The 17602-nt window shown below is 44.8% G+C and overlaps 1 protein-coding gene across 3 annotated transcripts in view; it reads right to left on the reverse strand.

Annotated features, from left to right (window-relative positions):
- Positions 1-17602, reverse strand: part of LOC119651282 (protein similar) — a 549699-nt gene that overhangs the window by 353234 nt on the left and 178863 nt on the right. The window lies entirely within an intron of this gene.

Genomic DNA, 17602 nt, shown 5'->3' on the forward strand with positions numbered 1-17602 from the left:
GGCCAGGAAAGGAGCAGTAACGCCGTTATAAGAGCCAGAGGCATTTTGTAGAGCCGGAAATGGGTTCATGCCTATGACATTGAAAAGGAGAATTTTACTGGGTGAACTTACCAGTAATTGAGCAGTCCAGGGTTTTCTGAAAAATCCCACCAAGGAGAACCTCCGGATCGTAGCGAATGCTCACTGGTCACTGAAGTCTGAACAATCGCCTGCGAAAACTAACGATGCCTACGGCACTGTCTGTCAAAACGTTGGATCGCCCAGTTGAAGCCCTTGCAAATCTGGTCTTTAAGCCTTGTTTAGCCTGAAGGAAATACCGAAGCTGCGTCTGCGAAAAAAACTGAGTTCAGCTCGATTGTAGGCAATCCACAGGATTGCTTGTGCAAACGTGGTTGAGTTTTACCGACCGAACGAATAAGAGTTTTTGCGCAACGACATGGGCCAAAGTTCTCCGCAGTTGGAGTTTTCGAATCGATTGCCGGGTGATGAAGCTTGTCCTCTGGGTCGCTAAGAAATAGACTTAAATTTTTGTTATCAGAGTTGGCGAAAGAATAGCCAGCATAGCCCTCTCCTAAGTAAGAAGCTAAAGGTTCCAACTTTACTGCAGGTGATCTTAGGAATGCTGTTGGTCATGTACGGAGTACAGCAAAACATCATGTGTTTTTCCTCTGACAGTTTCTGTAGTTACTTTAAGTGTACTGCTTGGAGGGATGTCATGAACGGGTAATTATAACAGAGGTTCGGGCTGAGTGCCTCTGGTTCACAGTCATTACCGTCAAGCTCTGACAACAATCCTGTACAGACCCCCCAGAACGAAGAAGGGCCATGATTTTCCGGTCTAAAAGTGGTACCAAAAGCAAATCGTACAGAAATTTTAATAAACTCTCCAAGTTCTTCTCATCTCAAGCACACAGAAAAACCCAAAGGAGGTCATTACTCCAAACATTCTTGCAACATGTGACAGCTCCACTTAGACTTAATATATCCTCCCAGGGAAAGACACTCAACTACATTTCAAAATTTTCCATTTCTTCCAATATTTATTCTTCTCAAAGTGAATGAAATTCCGTCCTCTCTCTGCCATCTGCACTCGAAACTTCCCCAACTACCCCCATAAAACTTACGCGCGAGAACCGAGAACTAGAAACGGTAACGACGACTAGTCATCAATTTTCCTCCGACAAATCGCTTTACGAAAAGTTAAACAATCAAAGTCTTACGAAATTACTTAAAAAACTTTTTAATTCGTGCGAACAGTCCAATTAAAGGTGTTGTTCCCCGAGCAGGATCGTAGCCGAGGAAGCCAAACAAGGGTAGGATTGGAGGGTTGACGGGAGCCAAAAAAGGAACTAGTGAAGGGTTTTATAGGAAAGCGGCAAAAAAAAGTTCCGTGCAGGACTCAGAGATGGAAGGAGCCGAACGGAAAGGACAACTAAGGCAGGGGTAGTTAATGACTTCTATATTATGTCTGAGCACGATGGATATTTCACTTCTTTAATTCCTTTATGGCCACGGAACATTGCATTTTTCGTTTCCACTTTGCTAAACTCGTTCAAAGCACAAAATTGAGTTGGGTTACAACAAACAGATGCGTGAGAATGGACCAACAGGAGGAGGAGCTCTGGGAGCAGGATATGTGAGGAGACGGAAAGTGACTCTGTGATATTAAACAATTAAGTTGAACTGCTCAAGTTTGAGCGGAACATTCAGTAAACTGCATGCGAGTTAGGAAACTAATTAGATAATGTTGCAGTGCATGAGAGACAGGAACAAATACTGGAATTCAAATAAGGACACTTTATGGCAATGCGGCGGCAACTTTGAAACCATCTCAGGGACAGACGTCAAGAGTCGTACGAATTCTTGGGCTAATAAAACGTACAGACACTTGATAAAACTTGCCATCCTCCGCAAGACAATGCACCAAATAATCGAAATCTAATTGACTGTCTTCGGGTCTGAATTAACATTGAGCTCATGCACCGACGCTTCCAGTAAATAGCATTACACAGATGAGTCCTTTCGGTACATTCTAAACGTACGTGAGCTGCAAGCTCATATGTGCCCTCTGAGCATAATCAAACCGTCACCCATTCACGGCAATCATCATGCTGGAGACAATATGGGAAAAGGATTGATTAACGCAGAAGGCGAGCTTCATATGTACGTAGGGGTTAACTAGGATGTCAATGGATGTCGTCCTTGGAAAGCTACAGCATAAGGTTCGGAACAAACTGTTCTGAAGGTAGTACTCCTACATGTGATCCATGTGTTGTATGATGTAGTTAATAGGGCATCCTGTGACTCGCAGGATATAGTGGGAGTCGACAATCGAAAAGTGGATCATTGCATTACCCAAGGTACACAGTCGGTGTGACATCTGCTTTCTTGGAATGCAGGTAAATATCCTGTAAAAGGAGAAATCGTATCTTCTGCAAGAGTAGTTTAACACGAGTCTTAAGAAGGTACTGTAGCAAATGTCGTAACTAGTTTAGAACAATGGGAGCCAGGAGGGAGTTTAGATCTAAAGGTTGATTTGACAGCAGGGACTTCAAGGAGTTTGGTTTCCCTTGACACTATTCACAACTTTCTTGTTTTCCCTGCGTCATTCCTTGATAGTAAATAGTTCAACGCAAGCATTAGAGTCGGAAAAACTGGATATTTTTCGGTTGAGATACAATCTGGTCAATGTTATTTACTTCAGAGTTCAGGACGAGAGTGGGGGACTGATTCGACTCCAGGACAAAGAGTGAGGGCTAACTCAGAATTGGTAAAAATGTGAGTCAATTTGTTCCATGAAATGATCAAATTGGGGGAAAGGATACCGTCTAGCAGGAACCAGTGCAAGTAAATCAACCCTTTCGCTATCGTTTCGATCTCTACTGTGGCCAACAGCACAATGAATCCCCCTCCTTTTCCCTTGGAACACGTTCACTCATTCAATATGTGAACACGCTCCTAAACGCTGTAAGTTAGCATTAGAAATAGACAATACGAAGCGCATTCACATATGTATACGTGTCCATACTTAATCTTGGCTAAATATGTTCTCGCTAGACACTTTAATCCACTATCCTCAGATTGTTGCACTGTTGCGTGCTCGCCCCTCGTCCTTTTTCCCTCCGTGCATTCTCTACTCCTCAAATGGAATAGATAAAAACTAATAACAATAAGACAAACGCCAGGATAGTTTCGGATAACATACGACCTGGCAAAGAGACTTAACAAACGTATCAAACAGTTTAAAGGATAGTGCAATAGTTGACTAGGATTTGGTGGATGCTTCCCACCACCCCTCGGCTTTTGGGTTTTTGACTCCGCTTCAAATCGCTCCTCGACTTTGAATTCAGTTTGCTTTTGCTTTCCATTTGTTGTTTTTGGGACGTGCCATGCCGTATATCTTAGGACCAGCGGTAGTATTCCTTTCTCAGGTTCATTCTGGAAGACGTGGATGTTAGATAAATTTCATAGGAAGATAGCTGGATGCTATACACGGCGGAAATTCATTGGAATCATGACGATAGCATTGAATGTGAAATGAGATTCGAGGATATTTAAGTTGGTGTAAGGTTGTGCAAGGGTGATTTACGTGCCGTATTAGAGTTTAGAAAGAGAATGAAGGGATGCGTATGGAAGTTGTGAATAAGAGAATTTAAGATTTGAGGAAATTTCACGTGATATCTTCAAACGTGAGAAGAGAATAAGGCAGACTATAGGCATTGTAACACTTAAACTCATTTTCTCATTTCTCAGCCCCCTATGGGAGCGAAATTATTAAGGATACTGTCAAGACATAAAAATCATATTTGCGGTCCATCTGGTCGGTACTTAGTATGCAGGGCTTTCGCAAAGCCCTGATTTTCCGGGTGACAAGCTTATAGTCAAGTCCCCACGGGTCCTCATTCACCTCGTTGACAAGGTTCTGCCAACCGCGAAGTTTGCTTTTATTTATCGCCCTGCGGAGTCTCCTTTTTACTGATCTATACTCTGCCTCTACGGCGGATGCCTCCTCGTTGGCGTGTAAATGCTATGCCAAATGGCGGAGCTTATGACATTCTCTCCATAGGTCGACAATTTCTGCCGTCCACCAGTACACAGAAGGCTTGTCACGACTGGAGCCCCTCTGGGACATGGAACCTCACACACTGTCGTTATCAGCTTCATCACTGAACCTACGGCAGTGTCAGCTGCGACGCTACTACCCCCGGAGCACCATCCAGCGCTGCTCTGCCTGCTCCGAGAGCTTCAACGAATTTCCCGATGTTTACCCTCGCGACATTCCACAGGCAGGGGGCGCGTCGGGTTGATGCTCGCCGACAAGTAGCGTCAAGCGATATACTTGTGATCACTTGCCGAGAAGTCTTCCAGGACTCGCCACCCGTCCACCGATGGTGCCAGAGATTCCCACACAAAAGTGATGTCAGGAATGGTGCCTTCACAGCCTGAGCGCCGAAAACTTGTGTCGCGGATCCGGTGTTTAAAACTACGAGCCCGGTTCTCGCCGTCATTTCTAGAATCCGTTTCCCTCTGGAGTCCGACTGAGGCATGCCCCATTCAAGTGTCCTTGCATTAAAATCACCGCCTACCAGAAATCGCCCCTGCCTGCTCTAAACGGCGTCCCCCGTCAAGCCGGTGCGTTCCATTCGGTGTCCGATAAACGCTAAAAAACGTTATCCCTAAACACCAAATCCAAACAAAGCCATTCCCTCGGCCTTCGGCAAGAACATGAAGTGGAACGTCGTTCCGAACCCAGATGACACCGGCACCCGATAAGTTAAGATGACATGAAGCTGGGTCCATGTTTCGATATTGCTCGCTGGTTTGCACTGTGCTAGCAACTGGCGAGCGGCCGCACTCCGGTGCATGTTAATTTATAAAATGCGGATCATGGCATTCGCGCCCTAGCCCTTTCCAGTTCCACCCGAAAAATTGGCCACCGTCCCGAGCTTCCGAGATTTGGTGCTCAAAGGTGGCGGGGAGGAAGACGGGACGACAATCCTGTCGGTTGAATCAAAACCAAGTGGTCGAGGAGAACCTCCATAGTGGTGGCACCGGGAGACGCTGTATCGCATTGGCTTCCCGGCCGGGATGCAGTAGGCGAATGCTGCAAAGGCCTAATTAGGGCGACCAGACCCGAATCTGCACGGGGACTCATCTGAAGTGGCAATAGTCACGAAACCTTACCAGGGGTATAGTGGTACCATGGGAATCGGAATAGCCCCTGGACTCACATACCTCAAGAGAATTCCTGTTGTGTGTGCGTTCAGCTTGGTTGTTTACGGTTGGCTCCCTAGTTGGAGCTTCATGGGGGTTGTGATTGGGTTCAAGCGAACAGAGACGTTCGGGTCTCATCGTGGTGTTGCGATTCAACACAGGTGGCGTATTCCTTAGTTCGGTAGCGATTTTGGTAGGTCTTGCATCCACCAGTATGAATGCTGACCCATACACTTGGTATAGACTGGTGTCGTTGTTGCTTGTCACAGCGGGGCTCTGATTGTGGTCACAAAATCAATCGTGCCTTAAGATTAAGTCCACGAGACAGGTACTCACGTTAAAATCCCCAAGAAATCACACCGTCCCGAGCCCGCAGTGTGTGCGACGCTCTCACCAGATGCGCCACGATCCCTGCAGAGAACGCAACTTTCGCTTTCATTGCCGGTCTTCGCTAAGTGACCTACCTGGCCGCATCTCCGGCATGTTATCCTCCTGTCCGGTCTCTTGCAAGTTACAATTTTGATTCTCCCGCTGCTAAGGAGTTTCCTCGTATATTCTCGGGGACTTCTACCATGGCGAGTTTTTGGCCTCGAGCATTTACAGAGGGGATACCGATCCGGGCATTGATTACCTGTGGACATTCATGCTTTATCGCCTCCTCCACTTTGACCTTTTCTGTGAGACAGTCAAGATCCCGGATTTCTAGAGAGCACATGGAAACAAGAGCCCTCTTTCCCAATAACCCCTTGATCACTTCGCAGAACGTACTCTTGTTAGCCGTCTTTGGGCCCAGTTTGTCAAGAACTCCACCACTCCTCGTTTCCCGTATGAAAGACATCTCTGCTCCGCTGTCTTCGGATTTCATCCTTAAGCGGATTTCGCTAAGGACTTCAGCAAATGTCTTGCCTTCCGTCGGCTTAATTAGCAGAGCTGACGGTCTAGTCCTTCTTCGTTTCTTCGTCTTCCCTACTACTTGCTTTTGGTTTGCAGCCTCCTTGTCTTTGGGCAGAGGGGTCTCTGGCGGCGTAATCAGTTGCAGTGGGCCACCCGTTGTCCGTTTGCCGCTAGCAGCGCTCTCAGCGGAGAGTGCGGGTCTTTTTACTTTCCAATCGTCTTCCACTGGTCTCCGCGTTCGCCTGTAGAAGGAGATCCGATCCAATAGTTCCTCCAGTTCCATCAGCCCGTTTTTGACGGCTTTGCTGATGTTCCTCTGGAGGAATGTTACCGACCGCATACACTTCACCATTGCTGGGCATTTCCTGTTAAACCTTCGGCTCTAGCTAGGACAGTTGACTTCACTTGCACTCGGTTCGTGTCCGAATTTATCTGCTCAGGACTAGCGATTCTGACTGCATTTTTTTTTTTCAGAACAAGGGCACTACAGGATATTGGAGTTTCCGTTCCCGCACCGTCAGTCGCACCACTTTGTAAGGATTTCTCTTTATTTGGGAGTCCTGGTGTCACATCGGATTTTTTAGCATTGGCTGCCTCCTTCGCTGATCGTTGCGGTGAACGACGCATTTCTGTGCTGCGCCCGAATGCATTCAGCCCTCCCTCCTTCCCTTTTATTTCATCAATTTTTTTTTGTCGATTTAGGTTTATTCTCCATGGCAAATTCACCAGCGCATCGTGCGCTAGGGAGCAGGCCCCAATAGTCAGGAACAGGTGTACCCCAGTTCTCTGAAGCCTGACCCACGCTTAGCTGATCCCAGAATTCACGGACGAATCACCGCTTGCTCGAGGCAACGCGATATACTAACACCATTTCAATGCGCACTACCTGACCAGGGTCCCGAAGGGGTTGTCTCCTAATAAACGTCACAACTACCACCTTGGGAAAGTTAGGCTCACATCACCCCATCGACGTCGACAGAGAGCTGTCGACGACTCCGGGGACTCCCAGTGTATCCCGACGTATACTGGTCATTCACGATCCGCTCTTCACCGAGAGGTTTTCTCAAGGGTACTACTTAGGACGCAGGTGTACTGCCAGCTAGGGAATCACAACTACTTACTCGGTCACCTCGGGGATGTCATACCCCGTACCGTAAGCGACCCGTTAAAAGTCGCTGACGTCCCCTGACGTGTGTGGTGTATGTTCCATTCTTCACGAACAACCACCTCCCTTGAAACTTCTACCTTGCGCGTGTAGATCGTTTTACGTTCCTTAGAAAGAAGGGCACATTTATATAGAAATTCTGGAAAGATCATTCCCAGGTAGTGGAAAAAGAGGATGATCACTAAAATTTTAAAGAGGGTACGAAGACCGATTTAAGTGTGACAATTGGTAGAGTATTGATCGTCAAAAAGCAGATCGATTTCCGCTCTGGATCCAGCTGCAATGACCAACGCATCATTTGGGAAGAGCGCGCGGAGTTTAGATCTCCGGTTCATTTAAGTGTTTCGGGAAGTCCTGTGAGGAGTTGAAGCGCATTTCAGGGAACCTTCAACAATAGAGTTTAGGCGTGGTTGACACACTAAGCACCATTAACATTCACCTGTTACATATGAAATTTATCGACGCGAAAAGTATAGCCAGGAACGAACTAGTTATTTGACGGAGCCTGGCATTTCAACTCCCCATGTGCTCATCTCTAGGACGAAATATGGAAGATGGCAATCATGGTAGCAGAGCATCACTTTATTCGCCTGGTTGACGTACAATTTTTTTAGATTTAATTACTTTATCTCCTTGCCGTGCGCATCTAAGCCCGTCTCAGTGCCAGGCCTATTGCCCCTCTACGAGATAACCAGAGTGATTGGATATATCACGCATTCGTTGGATTCCACCGCTGTTTGAAGTAGTAGTATGCTCCTCCCTACGGTCTTTTTCATGCTGCCTCGGATGTGCTTACATGCATCCCCTTTTTCGACATTATAGGACTGTAATTTCGTCCTTCCACCAGCAGCTAGCATCACTACTGGTAAGTATTTACCTTCCAAGCTTGGCGGTTTGGGATAATTTGAACAACTCTCTTTCTCGCTGTGTCTTCCAGTTCTAAAAACGGGCACGTACGGGACAATTCTTCTGCAATTACCGAGGAGACTCCCTAATTTAGGGGTACATCCTATCTCAGAGCTATCGAAGGAATTGGCGTCCGGGTTTGCTAGTCTTCCTAGCTTTGATCAGTTTTCTCTTGGAGGATTTGTCCTTATTGCCGGCAAAAGTGAGGTCTCCTAATGAGCTAGCTCTTCTATGGCAAAAACTAGGAGGATCGTTCGTAGTCACGGCAATGCAACTGGTAGCACTTGGTCTTTACGGTTTGTTACATTACTGCCCGACTCTATGAAGTAGACGTTGAAGTGATCGGCACTGATAACTGGTGACCGATTCCTAGAACCTAGGGTACTTCCGCCGTATGCATTACTGATCTCTTTTCTAGCGGAGTCCTTCAGTTCCTGGAGATCAAACTACCTCATCAACTTTCTGTGAAAGTCATCTTTAGCAGTAGTCTCGCCCAAGCCTGAAAATAGCAGTTAATTAATGCCCCCTCCCCCAAAACATTACCAACTCGAACCTGCATGTTCAACATCTGATGTCCTGCAATCACTTTGAGCTGCAAAAGTAGGTTGCCCTTATTTGTCCTCCTTATTCTAGTCACAGCAGCCCCTACATTTATAATACTAATTAATGACCCCCCTTAACTTCTTGTAGGACATCCGAGCAGGAAGAGCATTTTCTGGGCAATGAGGATTCTAATTTTCTGCCTTCGTTTGACGGCTATCCATTCTTCGTTTTCCTTTCTCCAGCAGCACCTATATCTATAATACTAATTGATGACCCCCTTTAACTTCTCTTAGGACATCCGAGCAGGAAGAGCATTTTCTGGGCAATTAGGATGCCGACTTTCTGCTTTCGTTTGACGGCTATCCACTCTTCGTTTTCCTTTCTTTAGTCGTCCTCTGCTGCCGGTGATTGCTAGTACCTTTTTAAGGGTGACCTCCAAACGGGCCTGCATGGAAGCAACCATATTTTCCCCCAAAAAATTCCATCTTTTCCAAGATACAATTAAATGAAAGATGGGATATTCGAACAATAGTTTTCCTTGCAGGATAACGTAGGAAAAATTCAAAGTATCTCTCACATCCCTTGAAGTAGTTTTTAAGAATGAGCTGGATACCTTTCCTTTCTTGAGCCCATCCAAGCACAGAATCTCTCTTCTCATAGAAGACATCATGTCCTCACTTCTAAGAAAACAACATGCCAAAACCATGACATATTCCAACGATTTAGGTGCAGATTTCAATACCACCACCCGCTGCATCCGCCTATACCTCGTGCAAACCCAAATTTAGGTAAATAATCAAATCAAATCACACATTGTGGGCAGATGAAATTCTCTGTTTGATAAACATCTTCGTATATTTCGGTGTATCGCTTTTAAAAATGTCTTTTGCAAACATGTTGTTGTCATTTCACGAATACTTTTATCCGAGTTCTTCCTCGCAATGTTGTTGATATGTTTACTGGTTGCAAAAAGGGACAGATATTTTTCGAGTCATAGCAAGTGTACGTGACACTTTTAGTCAATAAATTTCGTGCACAGGTTTCCAAGACATACATGTGACTTTGATATTACTACTGGATGAGGTTCGGGGGGAGGGAAGTTGAAGCATAGAAGATAGAAGTGAATTTCGTGTTGCTTTAGGACGACATGAATATGGAGCTCAAATTCTTTGCGATGGATTATGTGCATTTTTCCTGGCACTATATTTTTTTCGCCCCCAAGGTTACTTGATAAAAGTCCTTAGAAGTCTCCTCCATCTGCATGAGTCTGCCTCCAGAAAGGCCTCCAGGATTCACTAAACATATTTCTTTAACCGATTTCATAACAGTCTAGAGGCTCCTAAAACAAACAATTACCATTTATCTAAAAGTGCGCATCCAGTCCCCAAAAATATCTTTAAATGCTTTAATTCATCCGAGCTCTCACTGCGACTGGTTTTCCCATTATTAAATTCAAACCATTTCTTCTAAATGTTCGTTTCAGTTGCTATTAATTTAAAATAATGACACCGAAAAGGTATTATTTGATTGCTATCTTTTCTTTTGTCGTCAGCTCCCCTTTCGCAGCAATTCCCGAATGTTGAAAACTGACATTGTTCCGCCTTAGCAGCTTCCTTCGTGTCGCATAGTCCCACGAGAAGATATTCCCAAGGACATTGTTTGGAAGTGGAGGACAGGAAATTGTAGCCGCAAATAGTGGTGGGGGGTGGACGGGCATAGGCTAGCGACGAAAACCGCTAACTGAAAAAGCCCAAGACCAAATGAATAACTTTGAAAAGATGAGAAATTTTCCTACGCTACATAAAATATAGTTTATTGCCGTTAGGGGGTAGGTCAAGGGATTGAATCGGGACAATTTCCAGTGGATAAGAAGCGAAAATATGATGAGAAAGGAAGAAAGGGGTGAGATAGAAATGGGAGAGATTGCCAGGCTGAATTCTGTGGATGAAGACCATTAATTAAATTCTAGTCCGCAGGGACTGTAATTTGTTCCCAACTGGCGGTTAGATTGGAGTCAAGTTACTGAACGGTTGGGTGATTAAATCCAGCCTATTTTAATGAAATTGAAAATCTTAACAGAAATTTCTAGATATTTTTAGGTGGGTTGAATTTTCTTTTGAAAATATATTAGTTAATTAGGCATTCGTTGGTTTTCTCTTGGAATTTTCCTGGAGCTAAGAAAAGGTTTTATTATTCTACATGTGTTGAAGGACTGCAATTATTATCAGCTCGGATAAGCGCAGTGCAAACCATATCGCCCTCTAGCATATCGTTACGATCTAGAAATAAAGTGGCTCAACAAATTTCAAGACGTTGAATCTTGACCTTGGACTGTTACCCCATTTGCCATAATTGCATAATTTGAATAGATATGGATATGGAGAATATTTTGAGGCCTGGGCACCATATAGAGGCAGCTTCATGAATTTTTTTTTCAGATTTTTCGGTTGGGTAGTTTCTGAGAATGGGTCCGTTAAAGAAATCATCACTTTCCACCCCTCCCACTCCCCGCCTTTTTAACAAATTTTAAAATTAAGACCGACTTTGAAAAGTACTAATCGAGACCTTTCATTAGATACCCAACATGACTATATTCGGTAAAAAACAAATGTTACACCCCCTTTTGCATGTATGCCCCCCCCCCTTAATCTCAACGTAGAAGGATATCACTCACTGCATGTCTGGGCGTTCACAGTTCCCACCTTCCCACCAAATTTTTGTCAATTGATATAGCCGTTTCTGAGAAAAGTGCGTGTGACAGATAGACAGACAGACAGACATTGAACCGATTCAAATAAGGTTTTTTTCCGTCTACCCACGGGGTTCGTAACCACGACTTCCTCACTTTTTCTGCTTTTCGCAGATCATTTGTGATCACTACTATTGGTAGAGGGTTTGAGCTTCAAAATGGTATATAAGGTAGGGGGTCTGGGTGCCAGAAAAATTTCTGAAATTTGGAGGAATCTTGGGAAAAATTTTAAACGCTTATATCTCCGTTAATATTGAGAATTTCGTAAAAAAGCGCAGTTTATCCTGGATTACTACGGTCATGGAATTGATCGCACCCCAGTCTTCCGGGCACGCTATCATTGTCCGGACAAAATTTTCCGGTGATAGCACTTCACCTAGACTTTCCTCTAGGTTCCTCTTCTCTTCCACGAACCATTTCCACCATTGCGCTGGATCTTCTAGGACCCCGTCGCAGTTTGGGCAATTAGATGAGGTGTCCAATTTAAACCTGTACAGTTATTGACAGTATCCTCCATGGCTGATGAGAAACAGGATGAGATTATAATTGATCTCCTCATGCTTTCTCTCCAGCCACTCTCCGATGGAAGAGATCAACCTGTAACTCCAACGACCCTTTTCTAACTGGTCCCATCGCTGTTGTCATCTGCTTATGGATCTTTCCCTTTCAGCTTTTTTCACCTGCGATAAGGGAGAGGTGGACCTGGTGTTATAAATATTGATTATTTCGATTGCCAGGATGTCAATCGGCATCATTCTCGAGATGACGAACGCTGCATCATCTGAGATGGTCCTGAAGGCAGAACACACTCTTAAGGCTATTCTCATGTATTGCATTGCCTAAAGCATGCAGCGCTTTTGCCCAAACTGGCACTGGACACAGCATGATAGAGCTCACCACCCTAGCTATGAGCAGCATGCAAGTATGCCGCAGTCCTCCTACGTTGGGCATCATCATTGCCAGAGCTATACTCGTGGTGGATGCTTTTTCACAAGTATGCTCTATGTGCTGCTTAAAATTAAGTTTTCCGTCTATCATCACCCCCAAGTATTTGATAGCTTGGAAGTGATGATACGATTCCCGATTCTAATGCAGGCGCTTCCGTCTTTTCCTCCGCGAGTGCCAGTCCAGCACTCTCTAACCAAGCCTTAACAACACTGATCAGCATCCTCGAGATGCTTTGCGATCACAACCAGTGCTATATCATCAGCGTAACCCACCACCATGGCCCCCTCCGGAAACGGAATGTTAAGTACATCATTATACATGATGTTCCACAGTAGTGGGCCCAGTATGGAGCCTTGTAGGACACCCGCCGAGACAATGTACTCCTTGGGTCTATCATCGGTATTATACCAGAGTGGCCGCTCCTGAAGGTAGTTATCGGTAATAGCAGCGAGGTAGGTAGGAACACCAATCGTCGCCAGAGACTTTCGTATAAGGTTCCAATTGGCCGAGTTGAATACAGTCCTCACATCCAGGGTCACCATCTCACAATATTTGATTGTACAACCCCTTTCGTGAATTGCATTTTCGGCCAAGCCAGTAACCATTTTGATTGCATCAATGGTTGATCTGGCTTTACGGAACCCATACTGCCTATCTGAAAAGTCCCCTTGGTTCTCAACGACTGGGAGTAATCTATTATTAATAACCCGCTCCAACATTTTCCCCATAGTGTCTAGAAGACATATAGGTCTATAGGAGGACGGTTCTCCTGGAGGTTTGCCCGCCTTAGGCAGCAACACCAGCTTCTGCCGCTTTCATGGTGCAGGAAAGATACCCTCGGACATGCACGTTTCGAACAGCTCCGCGAACATATCCGGTCTACATTTGACGGCCAGTTTGATATGCCGTCTAGACTCGAGGCTTTACTGTCGCATATTCGACTGCAGATTTTCAGCAATTTATCCCTGGTGGCTGATGGAATCGGGGTCACATTCAAGGGACGTTGGAAGGTGTCAGTACCCCCCCCCCCCCTTGCTGGGGAAGTAACCCCTGGATTATTTTCAACAAGAACATAGTGCACGTAATCTGCGGAGATGATCGGCCTCTGAATCGTCCTGTCACGATTTTATAGGCACTACCCCACGGATTTATGTCTGCTTCCAAACAGAGTTCCTTAAAATATTCCTCCTTACTCCGCTGGATGGCGAGCTTGAAGTTCTTGCAGGCTTCCCTATAGGCATGCGTCCATGAAAAAGCAGATAACTTCGGAACTTATTCACCACACTTACTGAATCCATTTATTCATTCACATACACCCATTCGTGCATTATTCGCGTATCCTTACCGTCACCCATTCCCAGTCTTGTGATGTACCGCGAAGCATTCGACGAGCTAGCCGATATGCGGTTGCATACAGGACAATTCGGAGAATTATCCAACCCACAGCAATGTCCCGCGAGGAATTCGGTTATACGGTAGTTGGTGTCCCCATATTTTAGCATAAGCCTCGACCGACTTTTCGAAAGATCGTCCCATCTGCATTGCCAGAGTTCATGCGACTCCGACCTTACCGCATTCCTGCGTTCTATGTGCCCCTCATTACGTTTTGCATGGTACAGCGCACTCATTTTTTTCGTTAGAATTTCGACTGGGATCGTACCCGCCACCACCAATACTCGCGTTGGTTCACACCCTCAGAGCCATCAATCAGCTTCTTTCTCCAAGAGTTTTCAAGTGCCTCCAGTCACACACACGACGAGCAAAGCAGCACATTACATTTTTATAAGTAACGCGGTGGCACTAGCTGCCTTTTAACGCGTATACCCTAAGGCTCAATCTTGCGCCAATAATTAGCCTCAGGAATTTGATAGCCAGTTTAGAGATTACCGCATGTCCACTTTGACAGTGTTCCTCTTGCTGCGGTTCATTATTAAGATTGCTACCGTTTTCTCATCCATCAGGGTTAGCCCGGTCTTTTCCAGCCTAATCTTCACCGCTTTTACTGATCGCATAGTCCTCCACATTCTCTTAAATCAACTATAGCCTCTACTCTCTGCAACAACTGCAACCAGGTCATCCACGATGCCCTCTGGGGCGAGAAGCACTCCATTACACATAACATTCCGAAGCAGGAGACCCAATAGCGAACTTTGGGGTACCCCCGTTCTGGCCATGTTCCTTGGAGCCTTTATCTGCCGGGCACTAAAGAGTCCTCTCTGAAAGGGAACGATTTCGTCTAGAGAAGAAGCAATTCGTTAAACGGTGCCCCGCCTGTGCCCTTAAATCAGCGTCATCAAAAGTAACTGCCACCTGTTGTTTGCATCGTTACATATGTATGGATATACTCAAAAACGGCGATTCAGATACAAGGAATGCCCGAGCAATTGCAAAATATCCAACCATCGGGATTTTTTTCAAGAAGTTCCGCGAAACACAGACTAGATTGGGAATCGCAAGTAATTTACGCGGTATCAAATTGGTGCAATCCTTAACTGAGGTTCGAAAACGTCTTATCATAACGAACCACAAACATGTTGATATTTTCAAGCACAAATCAGGGAAGACTTCTTCAAAACAACTGGATTGCATTTGTCGAAAACATTGACGTGCCAGTCTCGTTGCAACCGAGAACACAACTCCAGCCCAACTCAAAGATTACGAAATCCAAGGAAACCTGGCATCAACGAACCAACCTTCTGACATATAGCCTGTCATACCACAGTGGTCGTCAATGACCAGAGCCAACAACACACAACGGACTGGCTGCTGCAACTCCTTCCAAAAGAGCGAAATTGTCAAACACAACGAACTACCTCAAAAGCACATTGAATTTCCCGATACGCAACTTAGTCATATGAGCGTTAACTTGGCGCGCCTTTAATGGGATTCTTACTATGATTGACAAATACACGAGATAACCAGAAGCTACACAAATCAGGGACATGACCCACGAGACAACTACAGAATCTTTTTACTCGACTTGGATATCTAGATTCGAGTTCCCAACAGGGATCTCAGCTGCCTGCTAAAACTCTCTCTCTCGCTTGATGGATTGTCAAAAAAACCAGAACAATAACTTGGAGTATGTCCGTATGATAAAGCACTGGCATGGTTTTTTGAAAGTAGCAATCATGCGTCACGCAAGCTAGGTCAACGGGCATCCGACACTTGATGAAGGCGGCTGAATTACTTTATGGGATTGTTCTTCGGAAACCTGAGGAAACACTTCTGTCTGAAGACATATACCTAAATCACCAGGAAGTAAATGAGACAAACCCGTTCGGCTCCAATGTTTTCATACGCAAAGAGCCTTTATTCATACTTAGATGTCTTTGCCATAGTAAATAGAATGAAGAAACCTGCCAGAGGGATTCTGCGTTAGGGCCTTCAAAATGGTGGCACGAGTCCCGGATCATGTTTTTGCTCTCTTTATTGACAGCAAAGGCATCAATGTCAGTGTCGAGCAGCTCACTTAGGAACATCTACAGAAGAACATTTGTCTTCACTGCAGACCTTAAGACACGCCAGTCCATCTACTTCTCTACCTTGGACATAATCAAGAACAACGAATTATCCTTCGACAGCCGCTTAATTTAATACTACCACTTGGCACACATAGGACGACACCTAACCCTAGGGCACCTGAAACATAAAAAAAGTGAGACTAGCTAAGACTTACAGCAGGAACTCCACTTCGTCCAGCATTGACTTATCATGGTCCGAGACAGAAGGTCAAAATTTTAATCTAATTTTTAACCTAGAGTTGAGCGGCTATTGGCACATTTAGAACTGTTTTTTCGCCATAAACGATTCCAAGCCCTTTTGAAAAAAGAGGAAAGAAGGGTCACTATAACCTGAATGGTGAAAGTGGCAGCGGTTAGGTCACATGTTGAGGAAGGGTGACAATTCATTTGCGGGATACGCCATAGGGTCTATGGCTGTAGTCTGTTGCCTCTATGGCTATGGTTTATGGGGTATATGACGATCCAACAGTGTTTTGGAACTCATGAGGAATTACCTCGGACAAGCTGTCAGCAAAATGTCTCCGAATGTGCCGTGAACAATGGGTTCATTTGTTTCAGATTATCTGTAACCTATTATATTTTGCACTCCACCACTGTCACTTGACACTGGCTTGATTCATCAGCGCATAGAATCACAGTTGCTGCAGCCAAGCTACCAATACCGAGCTTAAAGTGGCGAAGTTGGCCCCCTGACTTTTTCATTTCGGTATCTTACCCAAGAGATAGTGAGAACAAATTTTCCGAAATTGAAACCAAAAACTGCACACATCTGCAACCACCCACAACCTTCATTTACTTGCAACATTTCCCATAAATTGCCAAACACTTTACAACTCTTACGATTCAAAAACCTGTGTCCACATCGAAACAAAAGCAATATTTAAATTAATTATAACTTTATGAGCTCCACAACCTGATGACACGCTCGACCACTCGATACCATTATCATTCTGACTAGAATTTCATCACCATTTGCTACACAGCCCATAAAACATTTCAGGTCCCCAGGACCAAATTTCATATGCATTTTGTATCCCTAACACCCAGTCACCAAGTGTCCATTCATTTTAATAAAATTCAAACTCGTCCACTGTCGCCATCCATTTCGAAAAGGTCGTTTGGTTTCAGTCAGCAAGTGAGGATGCTTTTTATAATCGGAAAACATGTTGTATGACATGGAATTTTACATAGAATTCCTCAGGCTGAATATTAAATATGACCCTTTTCTTAGTTGATGAAAATCCTGGCGGTAATAGAGAGTAAATGAACTTTCCTTTGGGAGAGTAGAAAGGGAGATTTTGTTTGCTCTTTCGTGGTTCGAGACTAGACTGAACAAGTTGAATGCGTAGGCTAAGTAAGGATGGAAGGATGTGTGTAAAGTTGTTGGGTTAGTTTACCTTGGTAAGCAAGGTTTTGTGCAGCTTTTTGTGAATCAAAGTGGTAAATGAATGTGGGCGGTAATCTTCATAGGGTTATGAACTTGTCGTGATAGCCTTCGTTCCTCCGAATTATGGTTGATTTCGCCATTAAAATTATTGACCTACCCTTCCCCCCTTGATGGTTGAGTGCAAGCCTCTCGATCTTGTTAGCCCGAGTTCAAGTTCCGCTTGTCATGGATGTTTATATTCGCCTTCATATTGCTTTGCAAAGTTATTGATC

The sequence above is a fragment of the Hermetia illucens genome, chromosome 3 (assembly GCF_905115235.1).
Source record: "Hermetia illucens chromosome 3, iHerIll2.2.curated.20191125, whole genome shotgun sequence".
In the NCBI taxonomy this organism is placed as follows: domain Eukaryota; kingdom Metazoa; phylum Arthropoda; class Insecta; order Diptera; family Stratiomyidae; genus Hermetia; species Hermetia illucens.